The sequence below is a fragment of the Scyliorhinus canicula genome, chromosome 19 (genome assembly GCF_902713615.1).
Source record: "Scyliorhinus canicula chromosome 19, sScyCan1.1, whole genome shotgun sequence".
Taxonomy (NCBI): Eukaryota; Metazoa; Chordata; class Chondrichthyes; order Carcharhiniformes; family Scyliorhinidae; genus Scyliorhinus; species Scyliorhinus canicula.
In genome coordinates, this window is record NC_052164.1 from 45,572,452 (window position 1) to 45,594,472 (window position 22,021).

Below are 22,021 nucleotides of genomic sequence, written 5' to 3' on the forward strand. Positions count from 1 at the left end.
GCGTCATTTTCTTCTTGGCTATTTTGGTTGCTATCATCCAATGTGTCAACGATCTGCCATTGCAACATGGTGTTAGATTCATCGACCATGAGTAGAGTCGTGTTAAGCTTTTCAACCATATTGTTGATGCTATGATCATCATATCCGAATAACCCAGCCATGTCTGAGTAGTATTCTTCAAAAAAATATATCTTCTTTGGTTTCGGATTTGTTATTGTGTTCTTCAATTTGGATGCTGGAAACTGCTTGTTCCAGGATGCTGCAAAAGTTATTTTCAACTGCTGGTTGAAATTCAGGCAATGTTGTGCCTTTTGAGGTAAAAAGTTTGGAATTTGTACCTTTAAGAGTCTGATTTGTGGCTTTCGGGCAGTTGCCCTTTAAGTGGGCATGGTCTGAGTCTTCTGGCGCCATGACGCACGTGATGCCATGCTTAATAATCGATTGCGCATGCGCAAATCGATATTCAGACAGTGTGCGATCTTTTATCAACTGCGCAATCGCAGCTTCTTGTGCATGCATAAATCAATCTTCAACCAGAGTGCACTTTTCAACTGCACATGCTCGGCTTCTTGTGCATACGCAGAACGTAATTTTGCCGGTTCCCATCTTTCCTGGATGTGCACATGTGCGTATTGCATACTGGTTTGAATGAGAGCTGCCGTGACGAAGAAGCTGCCTTGAAAGCAGAGACACCATTTTAACTGACTCAACCTCGTTGTGGACATTTTGTATCTTTTCATGGTAGTAAAACTCATTCTACTGTTCTTTACTATGTTCGTAGTTAAACACTTTTGAATTGCGATTTCCAAAGTTAAATCTTTTCTTTTTAATAATGATTCTCTGAGTCCCTCTTCACATATTCTCTGTGCAATTTAGTCTCTGAGCATTGAGTCTCTTAAAGCAGCAAAGTTGCAGGCTTGTGCTAGTGACTTTAAATCTGTGACAAAGCCGATGAATTTTGTTTTTGACGTTTTGAAACGTCTGTTTCAAAGATTTCATCTGTCTGCGTTTTGCAATGGTTTTCAAATTTTTTAATTATTACATCAAGTTTGTTTTTGTCATCCCTTTCAGAGTAAGTGAAGGAGTTGTATATTTCCACAGCCTGCTGTCCTGCCATGGATAAAAGCTGAGCTATTTTGCTAGATTCAGAAGCGGTGGTCAAATCGTGGGCTTCTAGAAAGATATGAAATTGCTGTTTAAAAAGTTTCCAATTGGAGTTAAGATTACTGGTAATTTTGAGTAGACGCGGAGCTTGAACTTGGTCCATTGAGCCAATTATTCTTCGAGGGGTCTGAATGCTACAAACCCTTCCAAAGTTGAATGTCCAGTATGAATTTTCCTTTTTTCCTTTCGAGTTCTTATCTAATCTATCTGGTAAGCTATCGTGAAGTCAAATCCTGGTACCGTAATATATTACTATTTCTGACAGTAATGTTGTGTTGCTTTGTGCAATATAAGTTACTCACTTGCTTCTTCCAGAATGATCTTTAACTCGATGTTGATTCACGCTCGTAGTCTTCCAAATAGAGCAAATACTTTATTGAGCAACGTTGATAAATTAACTGTGAGTTTGTTCTCTCTCCAATGCTTAAATTAGATGTGACATGAACAAGATTAAATAAGAAATACTTGTGATTAGCTACACCTGCACTGAGCTGTCTTTGTCTGCTTGTGGTCACTAGTCCCTGTCCTTGCGAAGAGGCCGATCTTGGCTTGAGTGTGCCTTTTATACCCATCTCTTGTGCTGCCCTCTAGTGATTACTTGGCTATTACATCTTACATTAACCCCTTGTATACATACAGATGTGCAGATCACTACAACTTCCACCCCTGGAAAAAGCCTCTGACTATCCATCCCGTCTATGCCTCTCATAACTTTGTAGACCTCTATCAGATCTCCCCTCAGCCTTCGTCTTTCCAGCCTTCTTGTTGGTAATTTCTTCATTTGGGGGCCATTCATTAAATTTGATCATTTTGGTTTACGGTTTCCCACAGCATGCTGGGATACTGGCATCATCTCATTCACAAGAGAGACCAGTAGCAGAAGGACAACCACTTCCAGCCCCTCCCGACACCCCCACAAACTCCTCTCCCCCCCCCTCCCCCCCCCCCCCCCCCCCCCCCCCCCCCCACTGTACCCATAGAAATGTGGCCCAGGCTGTCCTTTAGGGACGTTCACATTGTGAAGAACGTAAGAAATTGGTATATATTATATTTCATATCTGTTGCAGAGGGGCTGGTTTAGCACAGTGGACTAAATAGATGACTTGTAATGCAGAACAGTGCCAGCAGCGCGGGTTTAATTCCCGTACCGGCCTCTCCGAACATGCGCTGGCATGTGGCGACTTGGGGCTTTTCACAGTAACTTCATTGAAGTCTACTTGTGACAATCAGTTATTATTATTAATGTTTTTAAAAGTCTTGGTTAAGGTATATATTTGTTGCAGTAATATTATTTTTAAAAACGGATGTTAAAGTATCCAGACTGTGTGTCGGCTAAAGCTGTAATTAACGAGTCATAAAGGGCAAGATCATGATTCATTCCACCACTAACCTGGTTACAGATAAAAGGCTAATGGGATATTGTCATGATTGCTGGAGATCCCCAGAGAGTAAATAATTTAGGCGGTGATGTATTGTTCTGTAGGTATTGTGACATCTTAGTGGGATACAGATGATGTAATTAATGGGAGGAGCCAGTTCCAAGTGTAGTTTTGCAGTTTTCCAACAGATTTGAGTTTGACAAGACCGAAGGATGTTCAGTTGAACAGCAGTTTTGCCAAATGGTGCTAGGTGAGCAGAAGTATACTGGATCTGCTGTTGAAAGGAACTCTCTCCAAAGTTTTCTACACAGCTAATCAAGTAATCTGTCTGTTAACTTTAGTTATAGGGCAGCACGGTGGTGAAGTGGTTAGCACTGCTGCCTCACGGCGTCGAAGACCGGGTTCAATCTCGGCCCAGGGTCACTGTCCGTTTGGATTTTGCACATTCTCCCCGTGTCTGCGTGGCTCTCACCCCCACAACCTGTGCAGGATAGGTAGATTGGCCACACTAAATTTCCCCTTAATTGTAAAAAATAAAAATAAATCTTTATTTATAAGTGGCATTATTGGGTTGCTTAATTGGAGTTCGTAGCAGGTATGGATAGTAAGTTGAAGTTTCACTCATGTTTAAGAATTGTTTAAATGATAAGTGTGAAACTATTTCTTTGATATTAATGTAGTTCATTCTATGTTTAAATTAACATTTGTTATAAAAGTTATCTATTGGTCAGAGCCATTACTTCCTGGGTGAATGATCCTTTCCTCCCAGTTTCACCAATTTAAAAGAATAGTTTGGGGTCATTGCCTGGTATCCTAACAAATGTTGGGGTCTGGTGCGGGATCCTATCACCATCCTCAATGGTAGCCCAACACTGGTGCGCATTTTTCAATCTAAAATGCTTTAAAGCTGCTGCGATGTTGGGTGGGATTTACAGAGCAACCTGCCGTGTGTTTCCTGGTGGCAGAGTCAGCCTGCCAGCCGGGTTTTCTGGTTGCGCTGTTGTCAACTGGATTTCCCGTTGAATGCATCCCTTGTCTCAGGGAAACCCGAGGCGGGGGTATGCCATCGGTGGGACCGAGATCACCCGCCGGTCAAATTCAGCCCGTTGCCTCTAGATGGAGGCACCCTCTCTACCCCTGACCTTCAACAGCAGGCTGCAGTCCTTTCAAGGGCCCCAATATCCATGGGAAGGTTGCATGGTAAAGTGGGATGAAAATGTCAAAGCTTTCAATGGCAGGGCCTTACTTACAAAATCTACTGGAAGCTCACATCGATAGTCGGCTGATTTAATAGCCTGACCGGCGAACTGCAGCTCGAAGAAGCAACAGGATGCCTTTTGAACTTTAATTTTGTTGGAGCCTAGTTGGTGGCTAATCTGTCTTTGTTTAATATTAAAGGGATATGAATTGAGGCAAATTGCTCATCGCTAAGACTGGAGACCTCCCGCCGAAACTACTCCCACCCAACTGGGGTAGACGCTGCGGAGGTGGGCAAAGTCTCAGTTCTAATGAATTACTGGTCAGATGGCCATCGGTACCTATGCTTGGAATCAGTGTGAGTTGTGGCGATGTGCCACCCATTACAGAACTCACCTGCTATTCCCTTCAATTTGCGAACACTGTTGTGGCTATTTTTGACTCGCTGCTCGTGTTTTCTTGGCTGACGAGCCACAGCCTCCCCACAAGCAGGATGTGTCTTGCTTGTCGCTGCAGTTTGTTGCCAGAATACAAGCCAAATTGAGTGCGCCATCAATCAGCCAGCAGTCAGCAAGTGCAGCATTAGATGTTTATTTACAGGCAGAAGGAAATCTTTAAATCCATAGGCGGTTATCTCTGACCAATTCTATCATGGGCCTTGGATGTCCAGTTATTGGATCTGATGAGAGCTGTGCAAATCGTTTGACCTTGAGTCCAATCAGACTGAAAATGTTAATCACCGCCTTCCTGCAAATAGGAAGCTGGAACAAGGCGGAGAAAAAGTTAACCAAATGCTAGGCACTGAGCCAGTCCTCGCTCAGTAGTTAGCACTGCTGCCTCACAGCGCCAGGAACTCAGGGTTTGATTCTGACCCTGGTTGACTGTCTGTGTGGAGTTTGCACATTCTCCCCGTTTCTGCGTGGATTTCCTCCCACAGTCTAAAAGTGTGCAGGTTAGATAGATTGGCCATGCTAAAATTGCCCCTTTGTGTCCAAAGGTTCGGAAGGGGTATGGGGATAGGGTGGGGGAGTGAGGCTTGGTAGGGTGCTCTTTTGGAGGGTCGGTGCAGACCCGATTGGCCGAATGGCCTCTTTCTGCGCTGTAGGGGTTCGATGAATTGCCACAGTACCAATTTGCACCAACAATCGTATCTGCCACTAAGAGCCAGAAAGCCTGTGAGAGGTTCAAATGAAACAGTACAGGGAAGATCGAGATCGCTCAGAGCTGAAAACATGTCAATACCTTGAATACCTCATGTTATTATTTTATTAAAGTTACACAACTAATATTCAACTCAGTGTTGCCAGCAAGCAATATTGTATCTTCAAAGGTAGACCATAATTGAAACATTGACATTTTGTGGCCTGATTTTCTGGATTTAATATCTTCTGTTTAAGTACAGTTAAGGATTGCAATGTTGTGTTTACAGCATTTGACAGTATTAAATTATTTTGTTGCTTGTGTTGTTAGTTTGTGTAAACAGTACTAAAATATTTAGTACAGTATTACAAAATTGCCTCTATACTATTGTAATATTATGTTAACGTTACAATGTTCTTTTGACAGTCTTAGAATATTCCATTGCTACTGTTAAAATATTTTGACAGCATTACAATGTTTTTGCTGCTCGTGTAAGGGAAATGATGGAAGGTGTGGTCGACAATGCTATCAAGAAGTCTCACTTAATCACCCTGACCACTGATGCTCAGTTTAGATTCCGTCCCTCGACACCAGGCCTCATTGCAGCCTTGGTTCAATCATGGACAAAAGAGCTGAATTCCAGAGGTGAGGTGAGAGTGACTGCCCTTGACATCAAGGTAGATTTGATCGAGAGTGGAGTCAAGGAACCCTAGCAAAACTGAGGTAATTGAAAATCATTGGAAAAATAACTGCACTGGGGTTGGAGTCATGCCCTACACAAAGGAAAATGGTTGTGGTGGTTGGAGGTCAATCATCTCTACCCCAGGGCATCACTACAGGTGTTCCTTAGGCCCAAACATGTTCAGCTGCTTTGTCAGTGACCTATTTTCCATCGTAAGGTCAGAAGTGGAATTGTTCATCCGTGATTGCATCATGTTCAGTTCTATCTCACCAGATAATGAAGCCATCTGTGCCCACATGCAGCCAGATCCCCAACAACATTCAGGCTTGGGCTGCAGAGGACAAGTGACATTCACAAGTGCCAGACAATGGGCGGGGTTCTTCAGCCTTGTCCGTGGCTTGGCATTCCAGCCAAAACTCCACAGACTTCCAGCGTCACCAGAACATCTCAGCCGCAAATGACGACGGACGATTTCGGCCAATGACTACGCCTAACGACAACTTACCTTGGATTGCATCAGGATTGTTATCAGTGAATCGTCCACCATCACCATCCTGGGGTTGCTTTTGGCCAGACATTTAATTGGACCAGCCATGTAAGTACTGTAACTGCAAGGAAAGGACAGAAGCTAGAATTCTATGCCAAGTACTTCACATTCTCATTATCCAGAACCTGTTCGCTATCTAGAAGGCGCTGGCCAAGATTCTGATGGAATATTCTCAACTAGCCTGAATGAGTGCAGCTCCAAGAATTTCGATATCAAAAGGGCAAAACAGCCATCATTGTAAATATTCACACCCTTCACACCACTGACACACAGTGTGTACAGTAACTCACTCAGGGCATGATCGAACCAAATGGAACTATGTCCCTTGGCAAGCACGTGTAACCAAATATTTCCTGGCACTCGCAGCGCCAAGAAACACAAAGCTATCTAAAACTCCACAGTAAAGAGTGAGATCGGGAAAAATGGCATCCCAATCTCTCAATCCCCGGATGTGACCACCAACCTCCCACCCAAAGCCCCAACTCAGCTATAAGGGGGTCTTCGCCGCTTTCCCTTGCATCCCACCTCACATGCTCAGTGCACCCCCAGGCCTGATCACGGCCCCTCAAAATGGTAACTTGACACCACCAGCCTGGCACCACCCCTGCCAGGTGGCAGTGCCACCCGGGCACCTTGGCAGTGCTAGGCTGGTACCAGAAGTGCCGGGTTCCACCCTGCCCAGAGGGCAAGCACCTGGAGGCTTCCGATCCCCTGGGAGACCACCACATGTGCAGTTCTATCTGGTCCCCATTTGTGGGGACCAGTACTGAACACCACTTGCCCAAGGCAAAGGGGATAGGTCTCAATGCCTTGGTTACCACATAGAACTGCATATTAGAGTGAGACCAGCTGTCTTGCTGTAAGATGTAGATTTGCCAAAAAGTGATCATGCCTACAATGGGCAAACTTCACATCGCGATGTCTCGCGAGATCACATTAGATCTCGAGAGGCGTGGTGAACGGGTTGATCCCGGGAGCGGGGTCTCCCATCATTTACTGGCCATGTTGCACTGGAAATGTTGCTTTTGGGCAAGTTCCCTTCCATGTCACTTGCCATCCTGGCTTGGAACTATATCGCCATTACCTTACTGCCCCTGAGTCAAAATCCTGGAACTCCCACATGGCATTGTGGGTAGAACCACGCCACTACTCCAGCAGTTCAAGACAGCAGCAATTAAGGGTGCGTAATAAGGCAAGTGTTACCGACAACCCATGAATGAGCCAAAACAAAAAGGTCATTTTTATGTTATTGCGTTGGTTCATTTTATTGAGAATATTACAAAATTTTCTTAACAGTATTAGCATGGTAGAGGGAAATTGCATAAAAGGAGGTAGATCATTAAGGTTAATGTCTTTGGAAATGGAGATCGGTCGAGATATAAAGCATCCTTTGATTTTCTATTAACAATGTTCAGCTATTGCTGGGGAGATAACTCCTTTTTTCATTTGCAGGATCAGCTGATTACTGTCTGGCTAAATGGCAGGAGTGGGTAGTCAGGCATCAGGAGACTGTCTCCAGTTCTCAGCCGGAATCAATCCATCACAAAGCAAGGCCATCAGAGGATGGGGATGAGGAAGTCAAGGCAGGAATGACCCAAAAATTCCTTGTGGAGTCGAGAGGAGCACTCATATTCTTCCTGACTGACAAGGAAACCTAATAAATTAAAGCTTTTGCTTTGCGTTGCCTGTCTGTTGTCCACTTTACCCTGGTATGAAAGCCTTCAATGCTACCCTGCTCAGGCCTCAGGAAAAACTGGCACATTAGGGCCTGGATTTTCAGCACTGACACAGGTATCAGGAGTTAGGAGAGTTCCCCGCTTGGCCCGCCTGCCTCAGGAGAAAGTGCCCACAAAGAGGAGATCTTCATTGCTGAGGGGTGAGTGCAGGCTGAAGTCTAGCCAGCTGACCTGGGAAAGAGGTCAGAGTCAGCCACAGGAGATGCTGGGTGTAGAGGCGGGCTATATAGAAGACTGGCCTCAGTTTTATGGAACTTCATCCCAGTGACAATGTAAATGTAAGGCCCACCCGCCCTCAGCCCTCACACAACATCAGCCCCCCACACTCCCCCATGCTACAGCCAGGCCATCAGCTGCCCCTATCACATGCTATTCCCCTCCACTCACCCCATGCGGCGACATGATCCCCAAACATCCCTTACGGACCACATGCAAAACTATGTCCATACACCTACTCTACACAGTACAGGAGCAATGAACTTGATCGTCACAGTCAGATGTGTTCAAAAAATCTTTTAAAAAACAATAATTCCTTGATAACATTCCAAATCCTCACAAAAAGGTTAACGACAATGCAATTATCCAGATCCTTTAAGGTTTCAATAGCTGAAACTGAAAGCATGTGAAACCGCTTAACCTTGTGTAAATAAACATTGTGAAATTGACAGCAGGGGTCAGAGAGCCAGACCTGTCACTCAGTGTTTTCTCTAGAATTCAGGTGTATTAGTACTTCACTATTTTTTGTCAGAATGCTGGGGTTAATTTGAGAATAGATCATATTGTTGCATTCAGTTAGACATTAGAAAATTGAGCGTAACTACTTCTGGTCTATACTGATGCACCACGCTTGGATAGGGTTGAAATATGTTTTTATTAATTCATGGGATGTGGCAATCCTGGCTAAGCCAGCATTTTTTGCCCATCGCTAATTGCCCTTGAGAAGGTGGTGATGAGCTGCCATCTTGAACCACTGCAATCCATGTGGTATAGGTAAACCCTCAGTGTTGTTAGGGAGGGGCTTCCAGTATTTTGACCCAGCGACAGTGAAGGAATGGTGATATATTTCCAGGTCAGGATGGCAAGTAGCTTGGAGAGGAACTTGCAGGTGTTATCTTGTGTCTATTGCCTTTGTCCTTCTAGATGATGGAAGTCGTGGCTTTCGAAGGTGCCCAGGTGAGTTCCAGCAGTGCATCTTGTAGTTGATAAACACGGCTGCCACTGTGTCTTGGTGGTGGAGTGAGTTAATGTTTTTGGTTGGGGGTGTCAATCAAAGGGACTATTTCCTGATTTATGGCGAGTCCTATTCAGTTTTTGGTCAATGGTAATCCCCAGTATGTTGATAGTGGGGAACCTCAGCGATGGTAATGCCATAACATGTCAAGGGGCGATAATTAGATTCTCTCTTGTCGGAGATGGTCATTGCTTGGCACTAGTCAGGCGTGAATGTTACCTGCAACTTGTCAGCCCAACAAGACCAGTTCTTGTTGCATTTGGACATGGACTGCTTTAGTATTTGAGGAGTCGCGAATGGCGCAATTGACATTGTACAATCATCAGCGAACACTCTCACTTCTGACTCATCATATTATTGAATTTACAGTGCAGAAGGAGGCCATTTGTTTGGAGGTTCACCCTGGTGCTCACTGACCTACATTCCCCTATCACCCTGGTGCTCACTGACCGACATTCCCCGATCACCCTGGTGCTCACTGACCTACATTCCCCTACCACCCTGGTGCTCACTGAACTACATTCCCCTACCACCCTGGTGCTCACTGACCTACATTCCTCTATCACCCTGGTGCTCACTGACCTACATTCCCCTACCACCCTGGTGCTCACTGAACTACATTCCCCTACCACCCTGGTGCTCACTGACCTACATTCCTCTATCACCCTGGTGCTCACTGACCTACATTCCTCTATCACCCTGGTGCTCACTGACCTACATTCCCCTATCACCCTGGTGCTCACTGAACTACATTCCCGATCACCCTGGTGCTCACTGACCTACATTCCCGATCACACTGGTGCTCACTGACCTACATTCCCCTATCACCCTGGTGCTCACTGATCGACATTCCCCTATCACCCTGGTGCTCACTGACCTACATTCCCCTATCACCCTGGTGCTCACTGACCTACATTCCCCTATCACCCTGGTGCTCACTGACCTGTATTCCCCTATCACCCTGGTGTTCACTGACATGCATTCCCCGATCACCCTGGTGCTCAATGACCTACATTCCCCTATCACACTGGGGCTCACTGACCTACATTCCCCGATCACCCTGGTGCTCACTGACCTGCATTCCCCTATCACCCTGGTGCTCACTGACCTACATTCCCCGATCACACTGGTGCTCACTAACCTACATTCCCCTATCACCCTGGTGCTCACTGACCTACATTCCCCGATCACCCTGGTGCTCACTGACCTGCATTCCCCTATCACCCTGGTGCTCACTGACCTGCGTTCCCCGATCACCCTGGTGCTCACTGACCTACATTCTCCTATCACCCTGGTGCTCACTGACCTATGTTCCCAATCACCCTGGTGCTCACTGACCTGCATTCCCCTATCACCCTGGTGCTCACTGACCTATGTTCCCCGATCACCCTGGTGCTAACTGACCTACATTCCCCTATCACCCTGGTGCTCACTGACCTGCATTCTCCTAACACCCTGGTGCTCACTGACCTACATTCTCCTATCACCCTGGTGCTCACTGACCTGCATTCCCCGATCACCCTGGTGCTCACTGACCTACATTCTCCTATCACCCTGGTGCTCACTGACCGACGTTCCCCGATCACACTGGTGCTCACTGACCGACATTCCCCGATCACCCTGGTGCTCACTGAACTACATTCCCCTATCACCCTGGTGCTCACTGACCTGTATTCCCCTATCACCCTGGTGCTCACTGACCTACATTCTCCTATCACCCTGGTGCTCACTGACCTGCGTTCCCCTATCACCCTGGTGCTCACTGACCTACATTCCCCGATCACCCTGGTGCTCACTGACCGACATTCCCCGATCACCCTGGTGCTCACTGAGCTGCATTCCCCGATCACCCTGGTGCTCAATGACCTACATTCCCCTATCACCCTGGTGCTCACTGACCTACATTCCCGATCACCCTGGTGCTCACTGACCTACATTCCCCGATCACCCTGGTGCTCAATGACCTACATTCCCCTATCACCCTGGTGCTCACTGACCTACATTCCCGATCACCCTGGTGCTCACTGACCTGCATTCCCCAATCACTCTGGTGCTAACTGACCTACATTCCCGATCACACTGGTGCTCACTGACCTACATTCTCCTATGACCCTTGTGCTAACTGACGTACATTCCCCTATGGTGGTGAAAGTATTGCATTAACCATTCACCATGTATGTCACTGTATCCCGCTGTTGCCCATGTGGGCTCCACCTATGGACCATTGTAAGATATTACCTGGAATGTATCATGTTGGTGCCCTTGTGGGCTCCGTCCCTGGCTCCACCCCCTTGAGGGGAGGGATAAAGAGCAGTTGCCCTGTAGGCGGCTCTCAGTAGCAGAGCAGTCGCAGGCAGGCACTGTTCTTGTCGATTAAAGCCACTGTTCACTTCAACTCTCTGTCTCACGTGAATTGATGGTTGCATCAATTTAATTGACTACAACACTACAATGGAATCGGCCCTCAAACCTGACTGACTGGAACTCGACCCACAAGCCGCGGAGGCGAAAGGGATTTTTTCGCTCTGGCTCCGCTGTTTCGAGGCCTACCACGCCCGGTTGAGCTATCGAATCTCTGTACAACTCGAGGAAGCCTCCACTTACGCTAACGCCCTCGCGATGCTGAAGCGTCTATATGTAAGGCCAGTGAACGAGGTGTATGCACGGCATCTCATCGCCACTCGCCACCAACGCCCCAGGGAATCGCTGGAGGAGTACCTACGCCACCTTAAAGTCCTTGCGCGAAGTTGCAACTACCAGGCCGTTACGGCCACTCAACATATGGACCTCGCCGTCCGGGATGCCTACGTGGCTGGAGTCAGATCCAACTACGTGAGACAGCGCCTACTCAAGAAAGGTGCCCTACACCTGGAAGAGATGGTAAAGTTAGCCTCCTCCCTAGAAGTAGCGTTCCAAACCCTCAGGGTGTTCCCGTCTGATCACGCGACTCCCTCATGGACCTCCGACCAAAGAGTTCTCTAGGCCTGTGCCGTGTGGCCTTCCGCCCAACACGGGGGTTTACCCTGCTATTTATGCGGCCAGCATCAGCACCCCAGGCAGCGCTGCCTGGCCCGGAAGGCGAACCGCAGTGACTGCGGTAAAAAGGGACATTTTGCTAAGGTTTGCCTGGCCAGGTCCAAATCCTCAAAATCCGAGGCCCGACTCTTGGACTCACAGGCCTGCAGACCCCGCAGTGTGGCAGCATGTCTGCCAGCTCCGCTCCCCCCAGCGGACACGTCATCGAACTCGTGTTGTCCGTGGGGGCAGCCATCCTGAAGCCTGCACAAAGTGTGCGACTCACGGGGGCCGCCACCTTGGCCATCCTCGCCGACACGGCCCGGCACGTGCGACTCATGGGGGCTGCCATCATGGATGCCATCTTCCTCGCCCCCCGACACGTGCGACCAACGGGGGCCGCCATCTTGGCCGCCATCTGCAACTCCGCCCAACACGCCCATTGCAAGATATTATCTGGAATGTATCATGTTGGTGCCCTTGTGCGCTCCGCCCCTGGCTCCACCCCCTTGAGGGGAGGTATAAAGAGCAGGTGCCCTGTAGGCGGCTCTCAGTAGCAGAGCAGTCGCAGACAGGCACTGTTCTAGTCGATTAAAGCCACTGTTCACTTCAACTCTCTGTCTCGTGAATTGATGGCCGCATCACCTATCACCCTGGTGCCCACTGAACTACATTCCCCTATCACCCTGGTGCTCACTGACCTACATTCCCCTATCACCCTGGTGCTCACTGACCTACATTCCCCTATCACCTTAGTGCTCACTGATCTTCATTGCCTCATGGTTGAGCAGCATCTTTGTTTTAAAATTCTAGTCCTTATTTTCAAATCCCTCCATGGCCTTGCCCCTTCCGATCTCTGAAACCACCTCTATTTCCAAAATGTTCTGCAGCAGCTGCATTTCTAATTCTGGCCTGTTTAGCATTTTAATCGCTCCACCATTGGTGGTTGTGCCTTCAGCTGACTGGGCGCTAAGCTCTGGAATTCCCTCCCTAAACCTCTCTGCCTCTCTTCCTCATTTTTCCCCTTTGAAACTTTAAGACACTTCACAAAACATGGCTCTCTGGCCATCTGCCCTAATATCTCCAAATGTGGCTTGGCGTTAAATATTGTTACATAATGCTCAGGTGATGTACTTTTTTGTGTTTAAAGATTGATATAAATACATGTTGTTGTTAATGTTGTGAACTACATCTTTTTGCCAGTATTTCACTCCATGGGGTAAATTCTGACGTTGGGCAAGAATTGACTTTGCTGCTTTATATCTCTTCCCATTTATGTGTTGATTGAGGTCAGTTGGGAGAGATTTAACTCACTATCCACCTTAGGTACACTGGAGCAAAATTAGCTCCTTTGTGTAGATTTTTAAATTCATTTCTGGGATGTGGGCTTCGCTGGCTCGGCCATCATTTATTGCCCATTCCTAATTGCCCTTGAGAAGGTGGTGGTTATGATGATATGCAGAAGCAATCATGTAAATGGTGATGTAAACGACCTCCAACCAGCAGGTGGCAGTGTACATCTACCATGGGACTCTAAATATCGATGAGTCTGGTGATAGTCTAGTTCGTGGATAGTCATACTTGCAATAACTCGAGGATAATTTATTATATTTAGTAGTTTGCAACCTATTTCTCATAGTTATCTGAACCGCATATATTTTATAATAAAATACTTCAACTGGTCAAGAAGTAGATGTTCTATTGTGCATCATTCCTACCAGCCAAGCACGAGAACATAACCGTGGTGAGCTGCCCTCTTGAACTACTGCAGTCCCTGAGGTGTAGGACGCGATCTATAACTGTATTCCATCTCGATTCCAGCGGTAGATCCTGGGAGAGGCTCCCTCTGGGATCGTCGATGGCTGTTACATGATCTCGCCAGACGTGGCCATCTGGATCCTACCCGAGACCCAGCCTCACGCGGCTAAGTGAGTTTAGGAACCTGCTTAACCTTGCTGATACCGGATCGATCAGCCACCCGGCATCTATCAGCCTCGTTGAGGAGACCCCACAAACAGGGACCATGTGGAACGGTTCCTGGGGGAGTCTCCCAAGCAATTGAAGGTCCCTGATAGTCAGCCTCCGGGCAGGGTATCACTCTGGCACTGCTGCTACCACCTGGGCACCTTGAAACTGCCAGCCTTGCACCCTGGAAGTGCCACCTGGACACTCTGGCAGTGCTACCTGGTTGCCAACCTGGCATGGCCAGGGTGCCCAGGTGGCACTGCCAATGTGCCAAGATGACAAGCTGGCATTGTGTCCGCACCAGGTTTCAGACCTGGGGGTTCCCTGCCGTGGTGGGGTGCAGGGGGCACCCCTAACAGATGAGTTGGGGAATTGAGGGCATCAGGGTGTCGAGAGATCGGGGCTCTTCCTGCAATGAGGAGCTCCGCTCATTGGTGCTCCTCAGTTCAGGAAATAATGGTAAGTGCGGCCTCGGGGGCGGGGTGGGGGGGGGGGGGCAGGAGACGTTCTCTGCCGGGGGGGAAAACAACAAGACAGAACGCCTTTAGATAGCGGAATAATTTCCGGTGCTTGTTCCGCACAAAACAGACTCTGTTTTATTTTGGTTAGATCGTGCACATAATTACACCCACTCTACTGTTGCGGAGAGGATTCCATGATTTTGACGCAATGACAGAATAATAGAGTATTTTAGACAAAGACCCATGAAGAGTTAACTGCTGTGGTCTTTGATGTCACAGAAGGAGTGATTTTTACTCGTGTGATATGAGACCCGGGGCTAATCCGAAGTGAAAGTAAGAAAAACGACGCAAGGCCTGAATCTTGTTTGTGTGCTCCGCAATCTGTGGATGTGTTAACATAAATGCTATATATAGCAGCCTTCAGAAATCATTGAACTACTGCAACCCAACAACACAATAATATATGGGAACAAACGGTAAAAAAGTGCCACTGAAAACATTTCTATCGCATCCAGAGGGTCTCGAGAAAGTTCAGCCATCAAGCATGGCCAAAGTGGTACAAGATATTTTCTAGATTTCACACTGCCTCTGGCCTGGCCGTGAAGCCAGATTGTCCACAAGGTCAGCACACTGTTGTACGCAACAGGTCAATGTGCGGACACCATTTTAGGTACCCTAGCAACGAATGAAAATAAAGCCACACATGCTGAAGTTATTGATGCATTACAGACATATTTCAATCTCCAGGAGAACACCATCGTGGATCGCGCAAACTCAGTAAATATATCCAGAGGCATGGTGAAAGCATCGACACATTTATTAATAATTTATACCGATTAAGAAAGCTGAAAGAGGAGCTAATTCACAGTGGAGTAACGAATGATGCATTATCAGATAATTTGCAGTTCCAGGAAGACTTGACACTGGAAAAGGTGACTCAATTAAGAAGGTGAGCCAAGACAGGAGGCAGAACCACTTCGCAGTCAGAGAAGAGAGATAGAGAGAGATGACCTGAATCTTAAAGTAACAAAAACAGTTGAATCATCTGACATAGAAAGGGGAGAGAAGGAGATATGTGTCGCATGTAAAGCAATTAATGGCAGCAGCGTTGGAAACGATTGGAATGCAGAGATCCTGGTAGAAGGTCACGGGACATAATTTAAATTGGAGACTGAGTCAACTGTTCCAGTTCTATCAGTTACTGAACCATGGTTGAATACAGGGACAGGACAGTAGCACAGTGGTTAGCACTGTTGCTTCACAGCGCCGGGGTCCCAGATCGATTCCCGGCTTGGGTCACTGTCTATGGGAGTCTGCACGTTCTCCCCGTGTCTGCGTGAGTTTCCTCCGGGTGCTCCGGTTTCCTCCCACAGTCCAAAGATGTGCAGGTTAGGTGGATTGGCCATGCTAAATTGCCCCTAGTATCCAAAAAAATGTTAGGTAGGGTTATTAATTTACAGGGATAGGGTGGAGGTGTGGGCTTAAGTGGGGTGCTCTTTCCAAGGACCGGTGCAGATTCGATGGGCCGAATGCCTCCTTCTACACTGTAAATTCTATGATTCTATGAAGATTCTCACTGCTTTCACAGCTCCATATAGAAGAATCAATTTAACAGGTTACCCTTTGGAGTAGCATCAGCACCAGAGATCTTTCAAAGAACAGTGGCAACTCTTTTTGAGGGTTTACACGGAACTGTTTGCCATGCGAACGATGTGTTATAACCTGGTGATACCTAGGGTAATAACAGCAGGCGCATCCCCTACAGGATTGGGTGCACTGCATTTTCAGATACAAAGAGATGGAAAAAGCAGAGCACTCGATTACATAATACGTTCATTAAGAGATACAGAGAAGAGATGCTCAGTTTCTGAATTCAAATTGAATTTGAGAGCTTACAGCGATGCCATCAAGAGTTCAAAGATCTAAATTAAGATTGATGAGGTTTGATGCTCACGTGGTACATGTTGAAAGGAAACAATAGAGCACAGTCTTATTGCACATGGAAACAGAGAATGTAAAAAATCATAATATTAAATTTGCGAAAGAAGTCAAGGGCTGGATTCTCAATCCCGCCGCGCCACATTTCTGTTTCAGCACACTGGTGGGATGCGCCGTTATGCTGGCTGGTCAATGGGGTTTCCCATTGTGGGGCAGTCCCACGCGGTCGGGAAACCCCCGGGCTGCCGGCAAAATGGAGCATCCCACTGGCGGAAAATCCAGCCCAAGGCGTTAGCCATAATGACAGTCCATACCTTACCCGGCAACTACGCACAGACTGAGTTAAATCAAAGACACTCAAAAATCAGATGGGGAATGCAAGCAGATCAGATAACTTTGCATTAAAGGATGGCCAACATATAATAGAATGCCTACAGTGCAGAAGGAGGCCTTTCAGCCCATAGAGTCTGCACTGACCCTATGAAATAGCACCCCACCTAGGCCCATGCCCTCTCCCTATCCCTGTAACCCCATAACCCCACCTAACATTTTGGACATTAAGCGGCAATTTAGCATGGCCAATCCAACTAACCTGTACATCTATGGATTGTGGGAGGAAATCAGAGTACCTGGAGGCAACCCACGCAAACACAGGAAGAACGTGCAAGCTCCAGTCATGCAAGGTTGAAATTGAATCTGGGGCCCTGGTGCTGTAAGGCAGCAGTGCTAACCACTGTGCCACCTTTGTGCACATAGTCCTACTTTGAGACCATTTTACGAGCTGCGAGCCCATCCTACCCATAACCCCAAGAGTGTTGAGTTTTGAAATCTTACATCAATATGCCGGTGGCACGTTTACACAGTGGTTAGCACTGCTGCCTCTCAGCACCAGAGACACAGGTTCAATTCCAGCCTCAGGTGACTGTGTGGAGTTTGCACGCTCTCCCAGTGTCTGCATGGGTTTCCTCCAGGTGCTCTGGTTTCATCCCTCAGTCCAAAAATGTACAGATTAAGTGGATTAGCCATGCTAAATTGCCCCTTTGTGTGTAAAGGTTTTGTGGGGTTATGGGGATAGGGCTGGGTGGTCGGTCGGGTGTTCTATTGAAGGCCTCCTTCTGCATTGTAGGGATTCTATGATTTCATGATTATATCATTTAGATATTATCAAGTGCAGAGGCAGAGCATGGTACCCGTTTGTCTGTTGGGTCTTTCAAAGTCACTAGAAGAAGCTATGTTACATGTACAATGCACAGAGCAAGAACATTCAAGCACAGAGACAGAGAGAAAGACCTCAAACTGCTGCTTGAAGTTTTTCCAATTTAAATTTAATTTACCGGACATCTTGAAGTTAGCTGATTTTTGCACAGAATCCATGTTAGTCTCCTTTTTTCTTTTTTTCTTGGCAGATTGCGATGTGTAGCGATGCGCTTGAATCAGCTCCTGACACTAGAAAAATAGCTCTCCAGCTAAATCTGGCAGGTCCGCAGGTATTTGAACTCTTTAACTCATTTGGTTTCTCAGAAAATGAAGGTAAAAATAAATATGAGAAAGTAATAGAAAAAATTGACACTCATTGCAAAAAACAGGTCAATGAGGTGCCTGAAAGATACATGTTTTTTAAAAAAGTGTGCTGCTAAAAGGGGAATCTTTTGATTCTTTTCTAACTGATTTGAGGCTCTAAGCGCAATTTATCCTCAAATATTGAATCAATCCTGTGTGACCAAATTGTATTTGGCATATTTGAAGAGCAAATGCGGCAATGGTTACTAAGAAAACCAAACTTAGCTTTAGATGGAGCCATCAACCTCTGTAAAGCAAGTGAGCCAGCCACCAGTGAATATGCTGAATTCAGATCCCATGAAAAAGGCACGAGCTTCGGCAACGTAGTCAGCGCCATTGCCTCTGTGGCACAGCTTAAAACAAATCGCACTGAAGCAGGTAGCCATTTTGAGCAGGCGCGGGTAACAAATAACCACGAAACAGACATTCAACATTCTGCTCATGTGCCAGATCAGTTCGCACATGCGTAAGTTGACCGATTTGCGCATGTGCACGAGAGGTTTAAGCATGATATCACCAACGTGATGACATGTACACGCTGTGACATTCCCTCTTAAAGCAACACTGTCCTACATTTGGTAAAAATGTACAGCGTGTAACAAACTCAATCATTTTGCCACAAAATGCAGATTTAACACAGAAACACAGCAGAATCAATTTAAAAAGGCATTTCAACAGCATAAAAAAGTTAACGCTATACAAAACATGGAAGAAGAAGCAAAAGTGTTAAAATCAAAGATTGATCTCACTGTGCCTACTTCACTGGACAACTTCATAATAGAAGCAATCACTAAAACACATGAGGACAAAATTGCTGAAAGCCCAATTAGGCAACTTTCCGATAGGAATAAAGATTAGATAGAAACATTGATAATAAATGGATCAGAGGTACAATTTAAATTGAACACTGGCGCACACACTAATCTGATAACAGAATCGGATTTGGGCAAAGTAGAAACCCGTCCAAAATATACAAAGACACGTTGTCGATTAACAGGCTGCCATGGAAATGGAATAGCAACAAAAGGTTCATGCTACCTCATAGTTCAGAGTGGTGACATTAAAATTCCACTTGAATTTGAAATTGTGGAAGGCACAAAATCCCCACATTGGAATAGATGCATATATGCAGCTAAAGCTGATTCAAAGAATTCTACTGCTAAACGTTTCTCTGATTCGCTAAACAACAACATTGGATCCATTTTGAGCAACTTCATGCATGTGTTTAATGGAATGGGGACATTACCATTTACTTACAGCATCAAACTCAAAGACTGATGAGTGATTTGGCAACAACTGTAGTATAATGGAGTATGTTAGACTAAGTTCCATAAAAGGTTAACTGTACTGTGTGCTATGTCATGGAAGGGAGAGATGTATATCACGCGATGCGAGACTCTGGGATAGTTGAAAGTGAAAGTAAGAGAAAAGCAAAGAAGGTATGAATCTTGGAAGAATGTTCTCCACAATGTGTTAAAATTATGTCAAAGTGCTTATAGAGAGCATTTTCCAGAAATCACTGAAACTCTTCAAACCCAACAACATAATAGTATAACTCAGGTATGCCGAGGTGTACATGTGATTGGCTTCATTCTCTCCCACAATTCTCTCATATTCTATCCTGCAATCTGTTCTATTGTATTTGCTGTTCCCGTGCAGTCTACTCTACAGTGGAGAGACTAAATGCAAACTTGGTGACCGCTTTACTGAACACCTTTGGTCCATCCGCAAGCTGGATCCACACATTCCTGTTGCTTCCCATTTCAACTCAACACCCTCCTTTCGCATCCACATGCCCGTCCTTGGGTTGCTGCAATGTTCCAGTGAAGCCCAGCGCAAACTGGAGGAACGGCACCTCATCTTCCGATTAGGAATGTTACAGCCTTCCGGACTTAACAACTTCAGACTGTGAACTCTCTTCTCCACGTTCATCCCATTTTTATTTCTATCAATTCATTTTCATTTCTTCCATCAATCTGTTTTTTTCCTCTCCATTATGGTCCCTCCACCCACCCCACCCCACTGGAGCATCGGTTCCCTATTCTGAGTTGCTCTTTGACGCACTGTTTACCTTTATTCTGCCATTAACACATTCTGATCTGCCAATTTGTACACTTCTTAGCCTTGATCACGCCATTTACATTCCCGTTGTCTATTTGGCCACGACATCTTGGTCAATTTCCACCTATCACTGACCCTCTATCCAGCCCCACTGCTCCACCCCCCTACAGCATTATAAATCTGACCCTATTTCCATTTCTCTTCAGCTTTGTCAAAGAGTCATCCAGACTCTTAGTTCCCTTCTCTCTCTCCACAGAGGCTGTCAGTCCTGCTGATTGTCCAGTATTTTTTATTTTTGTTTCAGATTCCAGCATTGGGGGTGTGTTGCTTTTATCTTTCATTCTCTCCCACATGCTTTTAGTCAAAGCAGGCTTTGAACATGCTCAATGTCCATAAGACAGTGCCTTGATTCATTCGAGACGACCAGGCTGATGAGAGCGACAGAACCAACATGAACGTCGCATCAGTGTGCTGTAATCATCGCCCACTTCTGTGTCTGATGAACAGTGACATCAGCTAGTGCACACTACAGAGTGCACATAGCCCTGTGTAAAAGCAAATCCATTTGCTGCAAATGCATTAATTTTTCAGAGGCTGTGAACTTTTTTTCTTCATTACACTGAATAAAACATTTGGATGCACCAAGAGATACTTCAATAAGATATTGGGGGGAGGGGGCGGGCGGGCTGTTACTCTTGTAAATTGCTGTTCTGGGTACAGTGCAGTGCGAACCGTGCAATGACCACGAGGGCAATACTCGTCTGACACTGGCAAATTGTCTCCTTACACCTTCACTGTCAATCGTGTCCCTTAATTCCACTTTGTGGGTGTCGCAATCAGTTATTCAGCTCAGTTGTGAGTGTCACTGAAGATTCTGGTTGCCCTTTCAAAACATTGAGTTGAAGCAATGGAACAGACATTTCAAGCACACACGATGGTTTGATGAGTTAGAAATTGGAGCGAGATCGAGGAGGATGTCCTGGGCCTAATGCCCTGCCATTGTGGTGTTACTCAGCAGGAGCAGGAGCGGCTGGGGGTGGGGTATTGGGAGGGGAACTGCAATTGGTCTGTTTTACTGGGTTACAGAGGTGAAAATGGAAGATTGGTACTTATTGATCCCTGCTCAGGAGCCCTTATGGCTTGGCAGTCGTGTCCCTACCTCTACACCAGAAGCTTTGGGTTCAAGTTCAACCTCAGGACTTGTAAGCCATGGAAGGAGCATTCATAACCTGGTTCAACAGGCCGTTAGTCAGCTTGGGAATCCTTCCACCATTTCCCCCACCACACCCTGTGTTGTTACTCGTGTCTTAATAAAGCTCGTAGTCTCAAATGTGGAGAAGATGCTTTATTGTGAGTTCGTTCTCTCTTCAGAGCTGTTTCCTAAGGTTACCTTCAGTGTTCCTAGCTGGTGTGGGTGTGTGTGTCCTGCCCCAAGTTCTGCCCTCTGTGAAGTGTGTCCTCACTTCCTGTACCCGTCTATTTATATGGCTCTCCCGTGCCCCCTCTAGTGTTTGCTCAGTTGTATTGCATCTAGTTAACTTGTGATCACCACATCCCCCTTTTTCTCTTTACATATTTTCTGTACATCGTTAAAGAAAATTGTACATCCTGTCCCGGTGTATTTATAGCTCTCCCTCTGGTGTTTGCTCAGTTGTTTTTGTATCTAGTAAATCTACGATCACCACACACCCCAAGGGGAAATAAGAGTGTGAGTGTGAAAATAAGCTAGGAAGCTGGTGCCTGCTCATGGTGATCAAGGAAGTGTCTGCTCTGGCCCAGTGCAGTCTTTTCAATGACTAACTGCACATCACAGAATTGGCACCAGGATTAAAGAGTCAGATATTAGGAATCAACAGTAACAACTTGCATTTATATAGCACCTACACTGCAGGAAAGTGCTCTCAAAGGTACTTTACAGGAGTAATATCAGACAGAAATTGACACT